This window comes from Cardiocondyla obscurior, linkage group LG21 (genome assembly GCF_019399895.1).
Source record: "Cardiocondyla obscurior isolate alpha-2009 linkage group LG21, Cobs3.1, whole genome shotgun sequence".
Classification (NCBI taxonomy): Eukaryota; Metazoa; Arthropoda; class Insecta; order Hymenoptera; family Formicidae; genus Cardiocondyla; species Cardiocondyla obscurior.
In genome coordinates, this window is record NC_091884.1 from 4385541 (window position 1) to 4403040 (window position 17500).

The 17500-nt window shown below is 56.8% G+C and overlaps 3 non-coding genes across 3 annotated transcripts in view; all 3 read left to right on the plus strand.

The window, feature by feature from the left end:
• The first annotated feature begins 12596 nt into the window (after positions 1-12596).
• Positions 12597-14514, plus strand: LOC139110880 (small subunit ribosomal RNA). Its single transcript, XR_011547116.1, has one exon. It is a non-coding gene; the product is annotated as a small subunit ribosomal RNA (ribosomal RNA).
• A 1211-nt stretch (positions 14515-15725) lies between these two features.
• Positions 15726-15880, plus strand: LOC139110850 (5.8S ribosomal RNA). The gene has a single exon (XR_011547088.1). It is a non-coding gene; the product is annotated as a 5.8S ribosomal RNA (ribosomal RNA).
• A 1384-nt stretch (positions 15881-17264) lies between these two features.
• The window catches only part of LOC139110810 (large subunit ribosomal RNA), a 4097-nt gene continuing 3861 nt past the window's right edge, over positions 17265-17500 (plus strand). The window contains exon 1 of the ribosomal RNA XR_011547066.1: positions 17265-17500. This exon is cut by the window's right edge and continues 3861 nt beyond it. This is a non-coding gene — a ribosomal RNA (large subunit ribosomal RNA).

Here is a 17500-nt window from a genome sequence, read left to right on the forward strand (position 1 = left end):
CGAGGCTCGGGGACTTTGCCACTCCGCCGGCCGACAGCTTAGAGAGCTCGAAAACACAGCACAAATCGCGAAAATTTATCCTGCCACAATATAAGAACTCACCTCAAAACATTACGGAGAACGATAAGTTATTTGCCCGAAACGTTCGGAAGCAGCCCCGAGCAGTAGCAACACGAGGTTCGCGTACTTTGCCGATCGGACAGCGCGGAAGTAACTCGGAGCCGAAAGCAACACGAGGCTCGCGTACTTTGCCGCTAGGACCGCGCGGAAGTAACTCCAAGCCGAAAGCAACACGAGGCTCGCGTACTTTGCCGATCGAACCGCGCGGAAGTAACTCCGAGCCGAGCAACACGAGGCTCGCGTACTTTGTCGCTAGGACCGCGCGGAAGTAACTCCGAGCCGAAAGCAACACGAGGCTCGCGTACTTTGTCGCAGGGCGCATAACTCCGAGCCGAAAGCAACACGAGGCTCGCGTACTTTGACGGTCGGACCGCTCGAAGTAACTACGCAGAATGCAACACAAAACTCGTAAACTTAGCCGCTCGTCGGCCGAAATTACGAAGAGTCAAGAAAATAACACGAGATTTAAGAACATAGACGATCGCCAGCAGAGAGCTCGAAAACAGCACAAAACGCGAAAATTTAACTTTACGAGAAAATAGCTAAGATAGTTTAAAAAACAATACGGAGAACAAAGTTGATTGCCCGAAACGTTCGGAAGCAGCCCGAGCAGTAAAACACAGGGCTCGCGGACTTTGTTGTCCGAACCGCTCGAGTAGCTACGAGCCGAAAGCAACACGAGGCTCGCGTACTTTGCCGCTAGGACCGCGCGGAAGTAACCTGAGCCGAAAGCAACACGAGGCTCGCGTACTTTGCCGCTAGGACCGCGCGGAAGTAACTCCGAGCCGAAAGCAACACGAGGCTCGCGTACTTTGCCGATCGGACCGCGCGGAAGTAACTCCGAGCCGAAAGCAACACGAGGCTCGCGTACTTTGTCGCTAGGACCGCGCGGAAGTAACTCCGAGCCGAAAGCAACACGAGGCTCGCGTACTTTGACGGTCGGACCGCTCGGAAGTAACTACGTGCAGAAAGCAACACAAAACTCGTAAACTTAGCCGCTCGTCGGCCGAAATTACGAAGAGCTCAAGAAAATAACACGAGATTTAAGAACATAGACGATCGCCAGCAGAGAGCTCGAAAAACAGCACAAAACGCGAAAATTTAACTTTACGAGAAATAGCTAAGATAGCTTAAAAACAATACGGAGAACAAAAGTTGATTGCCCGAAACGTTCGGAAGCAGCCCGAGCAGTAGTAACACAGGGCTCGCGGACTTTGTTGTCCGAACCGCTCGAAAGTAGCTAAAAGCCGAAAGCAACACGAGGCTCGCGTACTTTGCCGCTAGGACCGCGCGGAAGTAACTCCGAGCCGAAAGCAACACGAGGCTCGCGTACTTTGCCGATCGGACCGCGCGGAAGTAACTCCGAGCCGAAAGCAACACGAGGCTCGCGTACTTTGCCGAGCGGACCGCGCGGAAGTAACTCCGAGCCGAAAGCAACACGAGGCTCGCGTACTTTGCCGCGGACCGCGCGGAAGTAACCTGCCGAAAGCAACACGAGGCTCGCGTACTTTGCCGATCGGACCGCGCGGAAGTAACTACGACCCGAAAGCAACACGAGGCTCGCGTACTTTGCCGCTAGGACCGCGCGAAGTAACTCGAGCCGAAAGCAACACGAGGCTCGCGTACTTTGCCGATCGCCGCGCGGAAGTAACTCCGACCCGAAAGCAACACGAGGCTCGCGTACTTTGCCACTAGGACCGCGCGGAAGTAACTCCGAGCCGAAAGCAACACGAGGCTCGCGGACTTTGACGGTCGGACCGCTCGGAAGTAACCCCGAGCCGAAAGCAACACGAGGCTCGCGTACTTTGCCGATCGGACCGCGCGGAAGTAACTACGAGCCGAAAGCAACACGAGGCTCGCGTACTTTGTCGCTAGGACCGCGCGGAAGTAACTCCGAGCCGAAAGCAACACGAGGCTCGGGTACTTTGCCGCTAGGACCGCGCGGAAGTAACTCCGAGCCGAAAGCAACACGAGGCTCGCGTACTTTGCCGCTAGGACCGCGCGGAAGTAACTCCGAGCCGAAAGCAACACGAGGCTCGCGTACTTTGCCGATCGGACCGCGCGGAAGTAACTCCGAGCCGAAAGCAACACGAGGCTCGCGTACTTTGCCGCTAGGACCGCGCGGAAGTAACTCCGAGCCGAAAGCAACACGAGGCTCGCGTACTTTGCCGCTAGGACCGCGCGGAAGTAACCTGAGCCGAAAGCAACACGAGGCTCGCGTACTTTGCCGATCGGACCGCGCGGAAGTAACTCCGACCCGAAAGCAACACGAGGCTCGCGTACTTTGCCGCTAGGACCGCGCGGAAGTAACTCCGAGCCGAAAGCAACACGAGGCTCGCGGACTTTGACGGTCGGACCGCTCGGAAGTAACTACGTGGTAAAAGCAACACGAGGCTCGCGTACTTTGCCGAACAAACCGCTCGGAAGTAACTACGTTCCAAAAGCAACACGAGGCTCGCGAACTTTGACGGTCGGACCGCTCGGAAGTAACTCCGAGGAAAGCAACACGAGGCTCGTACTTTGCGGCTAAGTCCGCGCGGCGTCGAAATTTCACCGCCGGCGCCCATATACCGCCGTGCAGACCGTGCGTCGCCGACCGCCCGCCGCTCGGTTCGGTACTAAGAGGTGTCGTCGCTGCGGCGACTCGCACAACACGATGCGAGCTCGGTCTGGTCGTACCGTAGCGTTACGGCGTATGTATAACCGAGCTCGGCGAAGCACTGCGGTGCGCAAAAGTGCCGCACTAGGAACGCGAGAGAATTTAGCTTCGCGCTTACTACAGAACTCGCTTTTTTGAGATCTTTCGCGTCTTGCCGACATTCGGCCAAATGTGCGCCAAGCCTCGGCGATCGTTTCGAGGCCGGATAGCGAAGGAATTGTGAATACGTGACGAAGAAATTTTGTATCTCGAGGACTCTGCCGTTCGTGCGGTCCGTACGTACCTCCGAGCCGTAAAACAACACGGAGCTCGAGATCTTTGACGCGGAGGTAACTACCGTGCGCCGCAGCGGCTAAGTCCGCGCGGCGTCGAAATTTCACCGCCGGCGCCCATATACCGCCGTGCGTTAGACCGTGCGTCGCCGACCGCCCGGCCGCTCGGTTCGGTACTGTAAGAGGTGTCGTCGCTGCGGCGACTCGTGCACAACACGGTGCATGCGAGCTCTCGGTCTGGTCGTACCGTAGCGTTACGGCGTATGTATAACCGAGCTCGGCGAAGCACTGCGGTGCGTACAAAAGTGTCGTTCGCACTAGAACGCTTTTTGAGAGAATTTAGCTTCGCGCTTACTACGAGAACTTTGGTTCTCTTTTTGAGATCTTTCGGGCGTCTTGCCGACATTCGGCCAAATGTGCGCCAAGCTCTCGGCGATCGTTTCGAGGCCGGATAGCGAAGGAATTGGTGAATACGTGACGAAGAAATTTTGTATCTCGAGGACTCTGCCGTTCGTGCGGTCCGTACGTACCTCCGAGCCGTAAAACAACACGGAGCTCGAGATCTTTGACGCGGAGGTAACTACCGTGCGCCGCAGCGGCTAAGTCCGCGCGGCGTCGAAATTTCACCGCCGGCGCCCATATACCGCCGTGCGTTAGACCGTGCGTCGCCGACCGCCCGGCCGCTCGGTTCGGTACTGTAAGAGGTGTCGTCGCTGCGGCGACTCGTGCACAACACGATGCATGCGAGCTCGCGGTCTGGTCGTACCGTAGCGTTACGGCGTATGTATAACCGAGCTCGGCGAAGCACTGCGGTGCGTACAAAAGTGTCGTTCGCACTAGAACGCTTTTTGAGAGAATTTAGCTTCGCGCTTACTACGAGAACTTTGGTTCTCTTTTTGAGATCTTTCGGGCGTCTTGCCGACATTCGGCCAAATGTGCGCCAAGCTCTCGGCGATCGTTTCGAGGCCGGATAGCGAAGGAATTGGTGAATACGTGACGAAGAAATTTTGTATCTCGAGGACTCTGCCGTTCGTGCGGTCCGTACGTACCTCCGAGCCGTAAAACAACACGGAGCTCGAGATCTTTGACGCGGAGGTAACTACCGTGCGCCGCAGCGGCTAAGTCCGCGCGGCGTCGAAATTTCACCGCCGGCGCCCATATACCGCCGTGCGTTAGACCGTGCGTCGCCGACCGCCCGGCCGCTCGGTTCGGTACTGTAAGAGGTGTCGTCGCTGCGGCGACTCGTGCACAACACGATGCATGCGAGCTCTCGGTCTGGTCGTACCGTAGCGTTACGGCGTATGTATAACCGAGCTCGGCGAAGCACTGCGGTGCGTACAAAAGTGTCGTTCGCACTAGAACGCTTTTTGAGAGAATTTAGCTTCGCGCTTACTACGAGAACTTTGGTTCTCTTTTTGAGATCTTTCGGGCGTCTTGCCGACATTCGGCCAAATGTGCGCCAAGCTCTCGGCGATCGTTTCGAGGCCGGATAGCGAAGGAATTGGTGAATACGTGACGAAGAAATTTTGTATCTCGAGGACTCTGCCGTTCGTGCGGTCCGTACGTACCTCCGAGCCGTAAAACAACACGGAGCTCGAGATCTTTGACGCGGAGGTAACTACCGTGCGCCGCAGCGGCTAAGTCCGCGCGGCGTCGAAATTTCACCGCCGGCGCCCATATACCGCCGTGCGTTAGACCGTGCGTCGCCGACCGCCCGGCCGCTCGGTTCGGTACTGTAAGAGGTGTCGTCGCTGCGGCGACTCGTGCACAACACGATGCATGCGAGCTCTCGGTCTGGTCGTACCGTAGCGTTACGGCGTATGTATAACCGAGCTCGGCGAAGCACTGCGGTGCGTACAAAAGTGTCGTTCGCACTAGAACGCTTTTTGAGAGAATTTAGCTTCGCGCTTACTACGAGAACTTTGGTTCTCTTTTTGAGATCTTTCGGGCGTCTTGCCGACATTCGGCCAAATGTGCGCCAAGCTCTCGGCGATCGTTTCGAGGCCGGATAGCGAAGGAATTGGTGAATACGTGACGAAGAAATTTTGTATCTCGAGGACTCTGCCGTTCGTGCGGTCCGTACGTACCTCCGAGCCGTAAAACAACACGGAGCTCGAGATCTTTGACGCGGAGGTAACTACCGTGCGCCGCAGCGGCTAAGTCCGCGCGGCGTCGAAATTTCACCGCCGGCGCCCATATACCGCCGTGCGTTAGACCGTGCGTCGCCGACCGCCCGGCCGCTCGGTTCGGTACTGTAAGAGGTGTCGTCGCTGCGGCGACTCGTGCACAACACGATGCATGCGAGCTCGCGGTCTGGTCGTACCGTAGCGTTACGGCGTATGTATAACCGAGCTCGGCGAAGCACTGCGGTGCGTACAAAAGTGTCGTTCGCACTAGAACGCTTTTTGAGAGAATTTAGCTTCGCGCTTACTACGAGAACTTTGGTTCTCTTTGTGAGATCTTTCGGGCGTCTTGCCGACATTCGGCCAAATGTGCGCCAAGCTCTCGGCGATCGTTTCGAGGCCGGATAGCGAAGGAATTGGTGAATACGTGACGAAGAAATTTTGTATCTCGAGGACTCTGCCGTTCGTGCGGTCCGTACGTACCTCCGAGCCGTAAAACAACACGGAGCTCGAGATCTTTGACGCGGAGGTAACTACCGTGCGCCGCAGCGGCTAAGTCCGCGCGGCGTCGAAATTTCACCGCCGGCGCCCATATACCGCCGTGCGTTAGACCGTGCGTCGCCGACCGCCCGGCCGCTCGGTTCGGTACTGTAAGAGGTGTCGTCGCTGCGGCGACTCGTGCACAACACGGTGCATGCGAGCTCTCGGTCTGGTCGTACCGTAGCGTTACGGCGTATGTATAACCGAGCTCGGCGAAGCACTGCGGTGCGTACAAAAGTGTCGTTCGCACTAGAACGCTTTTTGAGAGAATTTAGCTTCGCGCTTACTACGAGAACTTTGGTTCTCTTTTTGAGATCTTTCGGGCGTCTTGCCGACATTCGGCCAAATGTGCGCCAAGCTCTCGGCGATCGTTTCGAGGCCGGATAGCGAAGGAATTGGTGAATACGTGACGAAGAAATTTTGTATCTCGAGGACTCTGCCGTTCGTGCGGTCCGTACGTACCTCCGAGCCGTAAAACAACACGGAGCTCGAGATCTTTGACGCGGAGGTAACTACCGTGCGCCGCAGCGGCTAAGTCCGCGCGGCGTCGAAATTTCACCGCCGGCGCCCATATACCGCCGTGCGTTAGACCGTGCGTCGCCGACCGCCCGGCCGCTCGGTTCGGTACTGTAAGAGGTGTCGTCGCTGCGGCGACTCGTGCACAACACGATGCATGCGAGCTCTCGGTCTGGTCGTACCGTAGCGTTACGGCGTATGTATAACCGAGCTCGGCGAAGCACTGCGGTGCGTACAAAAGTGTCGTTCGCACTAGAACGCTTTTTGAGAGAATTTAGCTTCGCGCTTACTACGAGAACTTTGGTTCTCTTTTTGAGATCTTTCGGGCGTCTTGCCGACATTCGGCCAAATGTGCGCCAAGCTCTCGGCGATCGTTTCGAGGCCGGATAGCGAAGGAATTGGTGAATACGTGACGAAGAAATTTTGTATCTCGAGGACTCTGCCGTTCGTGCGGTCCGTACGTACCTCCGAGCCGTAAAACAACACGGAGCTCGAGATCTTTGACGCGGAGGTAACTACCGTGCGCCGCAGCGGCTAAGTCCGCGCGGCGTCGAAATTTCACCGCCGGCGCCCATATACCGCCGTGCGTTAGACCGTGCGTCGCCGACCGCCCGGCCGCTCGGTTCGGTACTGTAAGAGGTGTCGTCGCTGCGGCGACTCGTGCACAACACGATGCATGCGAGCTCTCGGTCTGGTCGTACCGTAGCGTTACGGCGTATGTATAACCGAGCTCGGCGAAGCACTGCGGTGCGTACAAAAGTGTCGTTCGCACTAGAACGCTTTTTGAGAGAATTTAGCTTCGCGCTTACTACGAGAACTTTGGTTCTCTTTGTGAGATCTTTCGGGCGTCTTGCCGACATTCGGCCAAATGTGCGCCAAGCTCTCGGCGATCGTTTCGAGGCCGGATAGCGAAGGAATTGGTGAATACGTGACGAAGAAATTTTGTATCTCGAGGACTCTGCCGTTCGTGCGGTCCGTACGTACCTCCGAGCCGTAAAACAACACGGAGCTCGAGATCTTTGACGCGGAGGTAACTACCGTGCGCCGCAGCGGCTAAGTCCGCGCGGCGTCGAAATTTCACCGCCGGCGCCCATATACCGCCGTGCGTTAGACCGTGCGTCGCCGACCGCCCGGCCGCTCGGTTCGGTACTGTAAGAGGTGTCGTCGCTGCGGCGACTCGTGCACAACACGATGCATGCGAGCTCTCGGTCTGGTCGTACCGTAGCGTTACGGCGTATGTATAACCGAGCTCGGCGAAGCACTGCGGTGCGTACAAAAGTGTCGTTCGCACTAGAACGCTTTTTGAGAGAATTTAGCTTCGCGCTTACTACGAGAACTTTGGTTCTCTTTTGAGATCTTTCGGGCGTCTTGCCGACATTCGGCCAAATGTGCGCCAAGCTCTCGGCGATCGTTTCGAGGCCGGATAGCGAAGGAATTGGTGAATACGTGACGAAGAAATTTTGTATCTCGAGGACTCTGCCGTTCGTGCGGTCCGTACGTACCTCCGAGCCGTAAAACAACACGGAGCTCGAGATCTTTGACGCGGAGGTAACTACCGTGCGCCGCAGCGGCTAAGTCCGCGCGGCGTCGAAATTTCACCGCCGGCGCCCATATACCGCCGTGCGTTAGACCGTGCGTCGCCGACCGCCCGGCCGCTCGGTTCGGTACTGTAAGAGGTGTCGTCGCTGCGGCGACTCGTGCACAACACGATGCATGCGAGCTCGCGGTCTGGTCGTACCGTAGCGTTACGGCGTATGTATAACCGAGCTCGGCGAAGCACTGCGGTGCGTACAAAAGTGTCGTTCGCACTAGAACGCTTTTTGAGAGAATTTAGCTTCGCGCTTACTACGAGAACTTTGGTTCTCTTTTTGAGATCTTTCGGGCGTCTTGCCGACATTCGGCCAAATGTGCGCCAAGCTCTCGGCGATCGTTTCGAGGCCGGATAGCGAAGGAATTGGTGAATACGTGACGAAGAAATTTTGTATCTCGAGGACTCTGCCGTTCGTGCGGTCCGTACGTACCTCCGAGCCGTAAAACAACACGGAGCTCGAGATCTTTGACGCGGAGGTAACTACCGTGCGCCGCAGCGGCTAAGTCCGCGCGGCGTCGAAATTTCACCGCCGGCGCCCATATACCGCCGTGCGTTAGACCGTGCGTCGCCGACCGCCCGGCCGCTCGGTTCGGTACTGTAAGAGGTGTCGTCGCTGCGGCGACTCGTGCACAACACGATGCATGCGAGCTCGCGGTCTGGTCGTACCGTAGCGTTACGGCGTATGTATAACCGAGCTCGGCGAAGCACTGCGGTGCGTACAAAAGTGTCGTTCGCACTAGAACGCTTTTTGAGAGAATTTAGCTTCGCGCTTACTACGAGAACTTTGGTTCTCTTTTTGAGATCTTTCGGGCGTCTTGCCGACATTCGGCCAAATGTGCGCCAAGCTCTCGGCGATCGTTTCGAGGCCGGATAGCGAAGGAATTGGTGAATACGTGACGAAGAAATTTTGTATCTCGAGGACTCTGCCGTTCGTGCGGTCCGTACGTACCTCCGAGCCGTAAAACAACACGGAGCTCGAGATCTTTGACGCGGAGGTAACTACCGTGCGCCGCAGCGGCTAAGTCCGCGCGGCGTCGAAATTTCACCGCCGGCGCCCATATACCGCCGTGCGTTAGACCGTGCGTCGCCGACCGCCCGGCCGCTCGGTTCGGTACTGTAAGAGGTGTCGTCGCTGCGGCGACTCGTGCACAACACGATGCATGCGAGCTCGCGGTCTGGTCGTACCGTAGCGTTACGGCGTATGTATAACCGAGCTCGGCGAAGCACTGCGGTGCGTACAAAAGTGTCGTTCGCACTAGAACGCTTTTTGAGAGAATTTAGCTTCGCGCTTACTACGAGAACTTTGGTTCTCTTTTGAGATCTTTCGGGCGTCTTGCCGACATTCGGCCAAATGTGCGCCAAGCTCTCGGCGATCGTTTCGAGGCCGGATAGCGAAGGAATTGGTGAATACGTGACGAAGAAATTTTGTATCTCGAGGACTCTGCCGTTCGTGCGGTCCGTACGTACCTCCGAGCCGTAAAACAACACGGAGCTCGAGATCTTTGACGCGGAGGTAACTACCGTGCGCCGCAGCGGCTAAGTCCGCGCGGCGTCGAAATTTCACCGCCGGCGCCCATATACCGCCGTGCGTTAGACCGTGCGTCGCCGACCGCCCGGCCGCTCGGTTCGGTACTGTAAGAGGTGTCGTCGCTGCGGCGACTCGTGCACAACACGATGCATGCGAGCTCTCGGTCTGGTCGTACCGTAGCGTTACGGCGTATGTATAACCGAGCTCGGCGAAGCACTGCGGTGCGTACAAAAGTGTCGTTCGCACTAGAACGCTTTTTGAGAGAATTTAGCTTCGCGCTTACTACGAGAACTTTGGTTCTCTTTTTGAGATCTTTCGGGCGTCTTGCCGACATTCGGCCAAATGTGCGCCAAGCTCTCGGCGATCGTTTCGAGGCCGGATAGCGAAGGAATTGGTGAATACGTGACGAAGAAATTTTGTATCTCGAGGACTCTGCCGTTCGTGCGGTCCGTACGTACCTCCGAGCCGTAAAACAACACGGAGCTCGAGATCTTTGACGCGGAGGTAACTACCGTGCGCCGCAGCGGCTAAGTCCGCGCGGCGTCGAAATTTCACCGCCGGCGCCCATATACCGCCGTGCGTTAGACCGTGCGTCGCCGACCGCCCGGCCGCTCGGTTCGGTACTGTAAGAGGTGTCGTCGCTGCGGCGACTCGTGCACAACACGATGCATGCGAGCTCTCGGTCTGGTCGTACCGTAGCGTTACGGCGTATGTATAACCGAGCTCGGCGAAGCACTGCGGTGCGTACAAAAGTGTCGTTCGCACTAGAACGCTTTTTGAGAGAATTTAGCTTCGCGCTTACTACGAGAACTTTGGTTCTCTTTTTGAGATCTTTCGGGCGTCTTGCCGACATTCGGCCAAATGTGCGCCAAGCTCTCGGCGATCGTTTCGAGGCCGGATAGCGAAGGAATTGGTGAATACGTGACGAAGAAATTTTGTATCTCGAGGACTCTGCCGTTCGTGCGGTCCGTACGTACCTCCGAGCCGTAAAACAACACGGAGCTCGAGATCTTTGACGCGGAGGTAACTACCGTGCGCCGCAGCGGCTAAGTCCGCGCGGCGTCGAAATTTCACCGCCGGCGCCCATATACCGCCGTGCGTTAGACCGTGCGTCGCCGACCGCCCGGCCGCTCGGTTCGGTACTGTAAGAGGTGTCGTCGCTGCGGCGACTCGTGCACAACACGGTGCATGCGAGCTCGCGGTCTGGTCGTACCGTAGCGTTACGGCGTATGTATAACCGAGCTCGGCGAAGCACTGCGGTGCGTACAAAAGTGTCGTTCGCACTAGAACGCTTTTTGAGAGAATTTAGCTTCGCGCTTACTACGAGAACTTTGGTTCTCTTTTTGAGATCTTTCGGGCGTCTTGCCGACATTCGGCCAAATGTGCGCCAAGCTCTCGGCGATCGTTTCGAGGCCGGATAGCGAAGGAATTGGTGAATACTTGACGAAGAAATTTTGTATCTCGAGGACTCTGCCGTTCGTGCGGTCCGTACGTACCTCCGAGCCGTAAAACAACACGGAGCTCGAGATCTTTGACGCGGAGGTAACTACCGTGCGCCGCAGCGGCTAAGTCCGCGCGGCGTCGAAATTTCACCGCCGGCGCCCATATACCGCCGTGCGTTAGACCGTGCGTCGCCGACCGCCCGGCCGCTCGGTTCGGTACTGTAAGAGGTGTCGTCGCTGAGGCGACTCGTGCACAACACGATGCATGCGAGCTCTCGGTCTGGTCGTACCGTAGCGTTACGGCGTATGTATAACCGAGCTCGGCGAAGCACTGCGGTGCGTACGAAAGTGTCTTTCGCTCGAGAGATTTTTAAAGTGTTTTGCACTGCGCTGAGTGCGAGAATTTCGGTTCTCTTTTTCGAGAGCGTTCGGGCGTCTTGCCGACATTCGGCCAATTGTGCGCCAAGCTCTCGGCGATCGTTTCGAGGCCGGATAGCGAAGGAATTGGTGAATACTTGACGAAGAAATTTTGTATCTCGAGGACTCTGCCGTTCGTGCGGTCCGTACGTACCTCCGAGCCGTAAAACAACACGGAGCTCGAGATCTTTGACGCGGAGGTAACTACCGTGCGCCGCAGCGGCTAAGTCCGCGCGGCGTCGAAATTTCACCGCCGGCGCCCATATACCGCCGTGCGTTAGACCGTGCGTCGCCGACCGCCCGGCCGCTCGGTTCGGTACTGTAAGAGGTGTTGTCGCTGCGGCGACTCGTGCACAACACGATGCATGCGAGCTCTCGGTCTGGTCGTACCGTAGCGTTACGGCGTATGTATAACCGAGCTCGACGAAGCACTGCGGTGCGTACAAAAGTGTCGTTCGCACTAGAACGCTTTTTGAGAGAATTTAGCCTTGCGCTTACTACGAGAACTTTGGTTCTCTTTTTGAGATCGTTCGGGCGTGTTGCCGACATTCGGCCAAATGTGCGCCGGGCTCTCGGCGATCGTTTCGACACCAAAGTCGAAAATCGAAGGCGTTGGTAAATCCGAGCCGAAACGATACGGAGCTCGAGTACTTTGCCGTTCGAGCTGTCCGTGGGTAACTACTTGCCGAAAGCAACACGAGGCTCGAGGACTTTGCGTAAATAACTACGTACGACGCAGCGGCTAAGTCCTCGAGGCGTCGAAATTTCGCAGGTTTCGCCCATATACCGCCGTGCGTTAGACCGTGCGTCGCCGACCGCCCGGCCGCCCGGTTCGGTACTATAAGACACAGCATTGCCACGAGTCGGTGTCGAGAGACCGAATGGCTCATATGTGGCGCGCACTTACGTGTTGGACGCGCGATCGTCCCTCGCTTCCGAGCAAGCGTGCGGACGTATCGTTGCGCTTACCGAACATCAACTCCACGGATACGAGAGTGTCGGTTTCGGCGAGATCTTTGACGATGTCGCCGTTCCCGCTTACTTGTACGCCGTAGCGAAATAATTTTCAACCGGTGCCTCGGTGTTCTCACCGCTGGCACCGTTGAACGAACAGTGCTCCACGACGTCTCAGATCGGATCGGTCTAGCGTCAGGGCTAAGCGGCCTTACAAGCCGCTGTTATGGGTGAATGAGAACAAAATTTGATCTTTCATACCGTTAAGGTATATATAAATACGAAAAGCGTGTCCGTCGACCGGCTCGAAAAGTTCCGGCGGCATTAACGACACACGAAACGCGCACGGCTCTTCCTCGCGGAGTGTCCGTAGCAGCGTAGCGTTGTCTTTCGCGTTGCTCCACCGCGAGTAACCGCGATCGCACACGCGAAGCTCCCTGGTTGATCCTGCCAGTAGTCATATGCTTGTCTCAAAGATTAAGCCATGCATGTCTCAGTGCATGCCGAATTAAGGTGAAACCGCGAATGGCTCATTAAATCAGTTATGGTTCATTAGATTGTACCCACATTTACTTGGATAACTGTGGTAATTCTAGAGCTAATACATGCAAAACAGAGTCCCGACCAGTGATGGAAGGGACGCTTTTATTAGATCAAAACCAATCGGTGGCGTGCGGATCTCCGTGCGTCCACCGTTTATTTTGGCGACTCTGAATAACTTTGTGCTGATCGTACGGTCCTAGCACCGGCGACGCATCTTTCAAATGTCTGCCTTATCAACTGTCGATGGTAGGTTCTGCGCCTACCATGGTTGTAACGGGTAACGGGGAATCAGGGTTCGATTCCGGAGAGGGAGCCTGAGAAACGGCTACCACATCCAAGGAAGGCAGCAGGCGCGCAAATTACCCACTCCCGGCACGGGGAGGTAGTGACGAAAAATAACGATACGGGACTCATCCGAGGCCCCGTAATCGGAATGAGTACACTTTAAATCCTTTAACGAGGATCCATTGAGGGCAAGTCTGGTGCCAGCAGCCGCGGTAATTCCAGCTCCAATAGCGTATATTAAAGTTGTTGCGGTTAAAAAGCTCGTAGTTGAATCTGTGTCGCACACCGTCGGTTCACCGCTCGCGGTGTTTAACTGGCGTGATGTGGACGTCCTACCGGTGGGCTTAGCCCCGCGAGGGGCCGCCCAAACTAATATCCCGTCGCGGTGCTCTTTACTGAGTGTCGAGTCGGGCCGGTACGTTTACTTTGAACAAATTAGAGTGCTTAAAGCAGGCTATCCTCGCCTGAATACTGCGTGCATGGAATAATGGAATAGGACCTCGGTTCTATTTTGTTGGTTTTCGGAACCCCGAGGTAATGATTAATAGGGACAGATGGGGGCATTCGTATTGCGACGTTAGAGGTGAAATTCTTGGATCGTCGCAAGACGGACAGAAGCGAAAGCATTTGCCAAAAATGTTTTCATTAATCAAGAACGAAAGTTAGAGGTTCGAAGGCGATCAGATACCGCCCTAGTTCTAACCATAAACGATGCCAGCTAGCGATCCGCCGAAGTTCCTCCGATGACTCGGCGGGCAGCTTCCGGGAAACCAAAGCTTTTGGGTTCCGGGGAAAGTATGGTTGCAAAGCTGAAACTTAAAGGAATTGACGGAAGGGCACCACCAGGAGTGGAGCCTGCGGCTTAATTTGACTCAACACGGGAAACCTCACCAGGCCCAGACACCGGAAGGATTGACAGATTGATAGCTCTTTCTTGATTCGGTGGGTGGTGGTGCATGGCCGTTCTTAGTTGGTGGAGCGATTTGTCTGGTTAATTCCGATAACGAACGAGACTCTAGCCTGCTAAATAGGCGTACCTTATGGTATTCGAAGGCCCCGGCTTCGGCCGGCGGGTTTTTACTACCAACGTACAAACAAATCTTCTTAGAGGGACAGGCGGCTTCTAGCCGCACGAGATTGAGCAATAACAGGTCTGTGATGCCCTTAGATGTTCTGGGCCGCACGCGCGCTACACTGAAGGAATCAGCGTGTGTTCCCTGGCCGAAAGGCCCGGGTAACCCGCTGAACCTCCTTCGTGCTAGGGATTGGGGCTTGCAATTGTTCCCCATGAACGAGGAATTCCCAGTAAGCGCGAGTCATAAGCTCGCGTTGATTACGTCCCTGCCCTTTGTACACACCGCCCGTCGCTACTACCGATTGAATGATTTAGTGAGGTCTTCGGACTGGTGCGCGGCAATGCGTCGGCATTGCCGATGTTGCCGGGAAGATGACCAAACTTGATCATTTAGAGGAAGTAAAAGTCGTAACAAGGTTTCCGTAGGTGAACCTGCGGAAGGATCATTAACGTTCCGGAGGTCCTGCTGCTCTGTGTGCACCGTTCTCGTGACGAGCGCGCAGCGGCCGGCGACTGCATGGACGAGGAACCGTACGCGCGCACGGTAACGTGCACTACGTTGCCTGCCGCGATACGGGGCAGACAAGCTAGAACACGACTCTGCGAGTTGTGTCGAGAGTGGCTGAAGGGGCGCAAAATCTAATCGCACGCGAGACATCGCGTCTTCCGAGTCCGCGCCGCCTTCCCACTCCTCGTCGGAGCGTCCGTCGCGAGACGCGACGCTTCGCTCGAGCAAAATTGCGAGATCGAGAGGAGAGAATAGTTTATGCGACGCAACGACCGCGTGCGCGCTCACACGCCGCCAACGGTGGCGTGCTGCGGTGCGCGCCGCATTCGTCGCCGTCGTATAAGAGAGGATTGTCGGTCGGGACGAGTGTGTCGAGATCTCGAGAGCTCAAAGCGAGAGAGGACCCCGGGCATATTGTGGAGAAGAAGAGAGATTCGAGAGTTGTACGCATTGCCGTATTACGCTCTTTGCATTCTCTCTCTCTCGTTTCCTGCGGAGATTCTCCGACTCTCTGTCTCTCGCGCGCTTCGAACGACCTGTTGCGCGGACCACCGCGCTCAGCGCGCCCCTTAGCCGGGGCTAGCGCGGCCGGTTGGTCTCGTTGTGCGAATCCAGGAGGAGCGCGAAGGTGCATCTATATGCGCGCCCGCTCGCGGATCAGGATCGGTGAGAAGGAGACTGCGGAGGCGCGCTCGCGCGCTGCCTCTATCTCCGCGATTCGGACGCGTTGCGGTGCGCGCGAATGCGCCGCGTACCGGTGGTAACCTATGCTGCCGCGTCGTCGTGCGCGCCGGGCGAGGAGGGGAGAGTGCGACGATTCTCGCCGCTGCTCTTCCTCCGGTCCCGCGCGCGCGCGCGATCGCGCGCGCTGAAGGGTTCGTCGAATATGCTAGTCATTTTCGACCCCGATGGTTTTTCAAAGAGTTCCGCCCCGGCTCTAGCTTCGCGAGAGACGCAACCTCTTGGTTTTCGCACCGCGCCGACAACCGACGTCTCCCTCTCTCTCCATTATTGTGCCGTAGCCCCCGTAACAGGGGCGGCGGTCCGCGCGTGCTCGGACGCGCGGCCAGGCTGATCGAAGGGCCAAAACGAAGAAGACGCACATTGTTGTCTATTCCTTGATAGAGCGTACTTGGTGCGCGAAGGAACGATTACCCTGAACGGTGGATCACTTGGCTCGTGGGTCGATGAAGAACGCAGCTAATTGCGCGTCAACTTGTGAACTGCAGGACACATGAACATCGACATTTCGAACGCACATTGCGGTCCACGGATACAATTCCCGGACCACGCCTGGCTGAGGGTCGTTTTATCGAAGACAAACTGCTTGCGCGCGCCGTTTCGACGGCCGCGTACGAGCGATTCGTTGGACGTTCGCCCGATCGCGGCGGCCGGCGAGAGAGTTATACCCGCATCCACGAGAAAAGAGAAGAGAAGCGAGGAGTCGTCGATGACGCCTTCCCCGGGTATCAGGCACACTACGCACGCTATCCACGCGGCGAGTTGCTGGATTCCATCAGGGTTTTACGAAGGCTCTCGCGCTCTCTGCGCGCTCTCTCTCTATACTCGCGGAACGGCGGCGTACTCTCGCGCCCCCGTTGGGCGTCGTCCGAAATAACGAGGTTTGAGGGTCGAACGAATGAACGACGACCGACCGAAAGATGCGATCGAGAATCGCAGAGAGACGCACGCACGCACACACGCACGGGAGGGAAGGACGTGCGCGGTGGTGATAAACGTGGCGAGCTCTTGCAAGGAGTTTATACGTTATACGTATATACGCGCCGAACGAAAAAGAGTAGATCTGCCTCTCGCGCGCCGCCGCCCGGAGTGAAACAAGCCGACAATTCGTTCGCGCTTGTACTCCCGGAAGGTGGCCTGTGTGCCGCTTGCGGCGCGCGCGGGATCCAAGGCTGATCCACGGAGAAGTAGTTCATAAGGAGCGCGGAGAACCGAGTTTGAGTTTTCCTCTCCTTCTTCGAATGAAGATCGGAGAGGAGAATAGAGGCCGCGAGATAATCGCGCGCCTCCTCGTTCTCCTTCTGCACAGAGCGCATATCGTCGCTTTACCGCCGCCAACGCAAAGGAAACTCGAGAGGAGGGATTTTAGAGATATATACGACGAAGCAAAGATACGAGAGAACCTGACCGTATTATAAGAGAGAGAGAGTGGTCGTCGCCGCTGCAGCTGCTGCCGGCCGCCGCCGCAGTCGCGTTGCCGACGCCACCACGACGCGCAAACCGGCCTCCGACGTTCGCGTCGGGCTGGCTGGCCAGTTGTCGTCGTGGTCGGTTGGTTGGCGCGCGCGGGCGCGCGGATCGCGGCGCGGTTGACGCAACGTCGACGAAAGACCACCACGCTCTCGCGGTTGTTCTCTATGCCTCGTTCGTTTTCTCATTTTCCCTTCGTCTCTTCTTTCAAATATTTTGCGTGCACCGATCGCCCCCTGCGCAGCAAAAGTGTGTGCGAGGTGAGAGATCGCGCGCGGGTCGACCGCGCGTGTTCCCGAGTCCACGAAAGCGCTATGTATGGTAGCAGCTCTTGACCGGGGCACGCGGCGTAGTCTAACCAAGCGCTCGCGCGCGGCGTTTCGCCGCGTTGCGTTTCTCTTTTCTCACGCGTCGTCGTCGTCGTCGTCTCGCCTTCTTCGTATTATATATATAGTACAGCCTCACGACAATTTCTTTTGACGACCTCAGAGCAGGCGAGATCACCCGCTGAATTTAAGCATATTATTAAGCGGAGGAAAAGAAACTAACCAGGATTTCCTTAGTAGCGGCGAGCGAACAGGAAAGAGCCCAGCACCGAATCCCGCGGTTCCGCCGCAGGGAAATGTGGTGTTTGGGAGGGTCCGCTTATCCCGAGGTGCCGCGTCGCGTCCAAGTCCATCTTGAATGGGGCCACTTACCCGCAGAGGGTGCCAGGC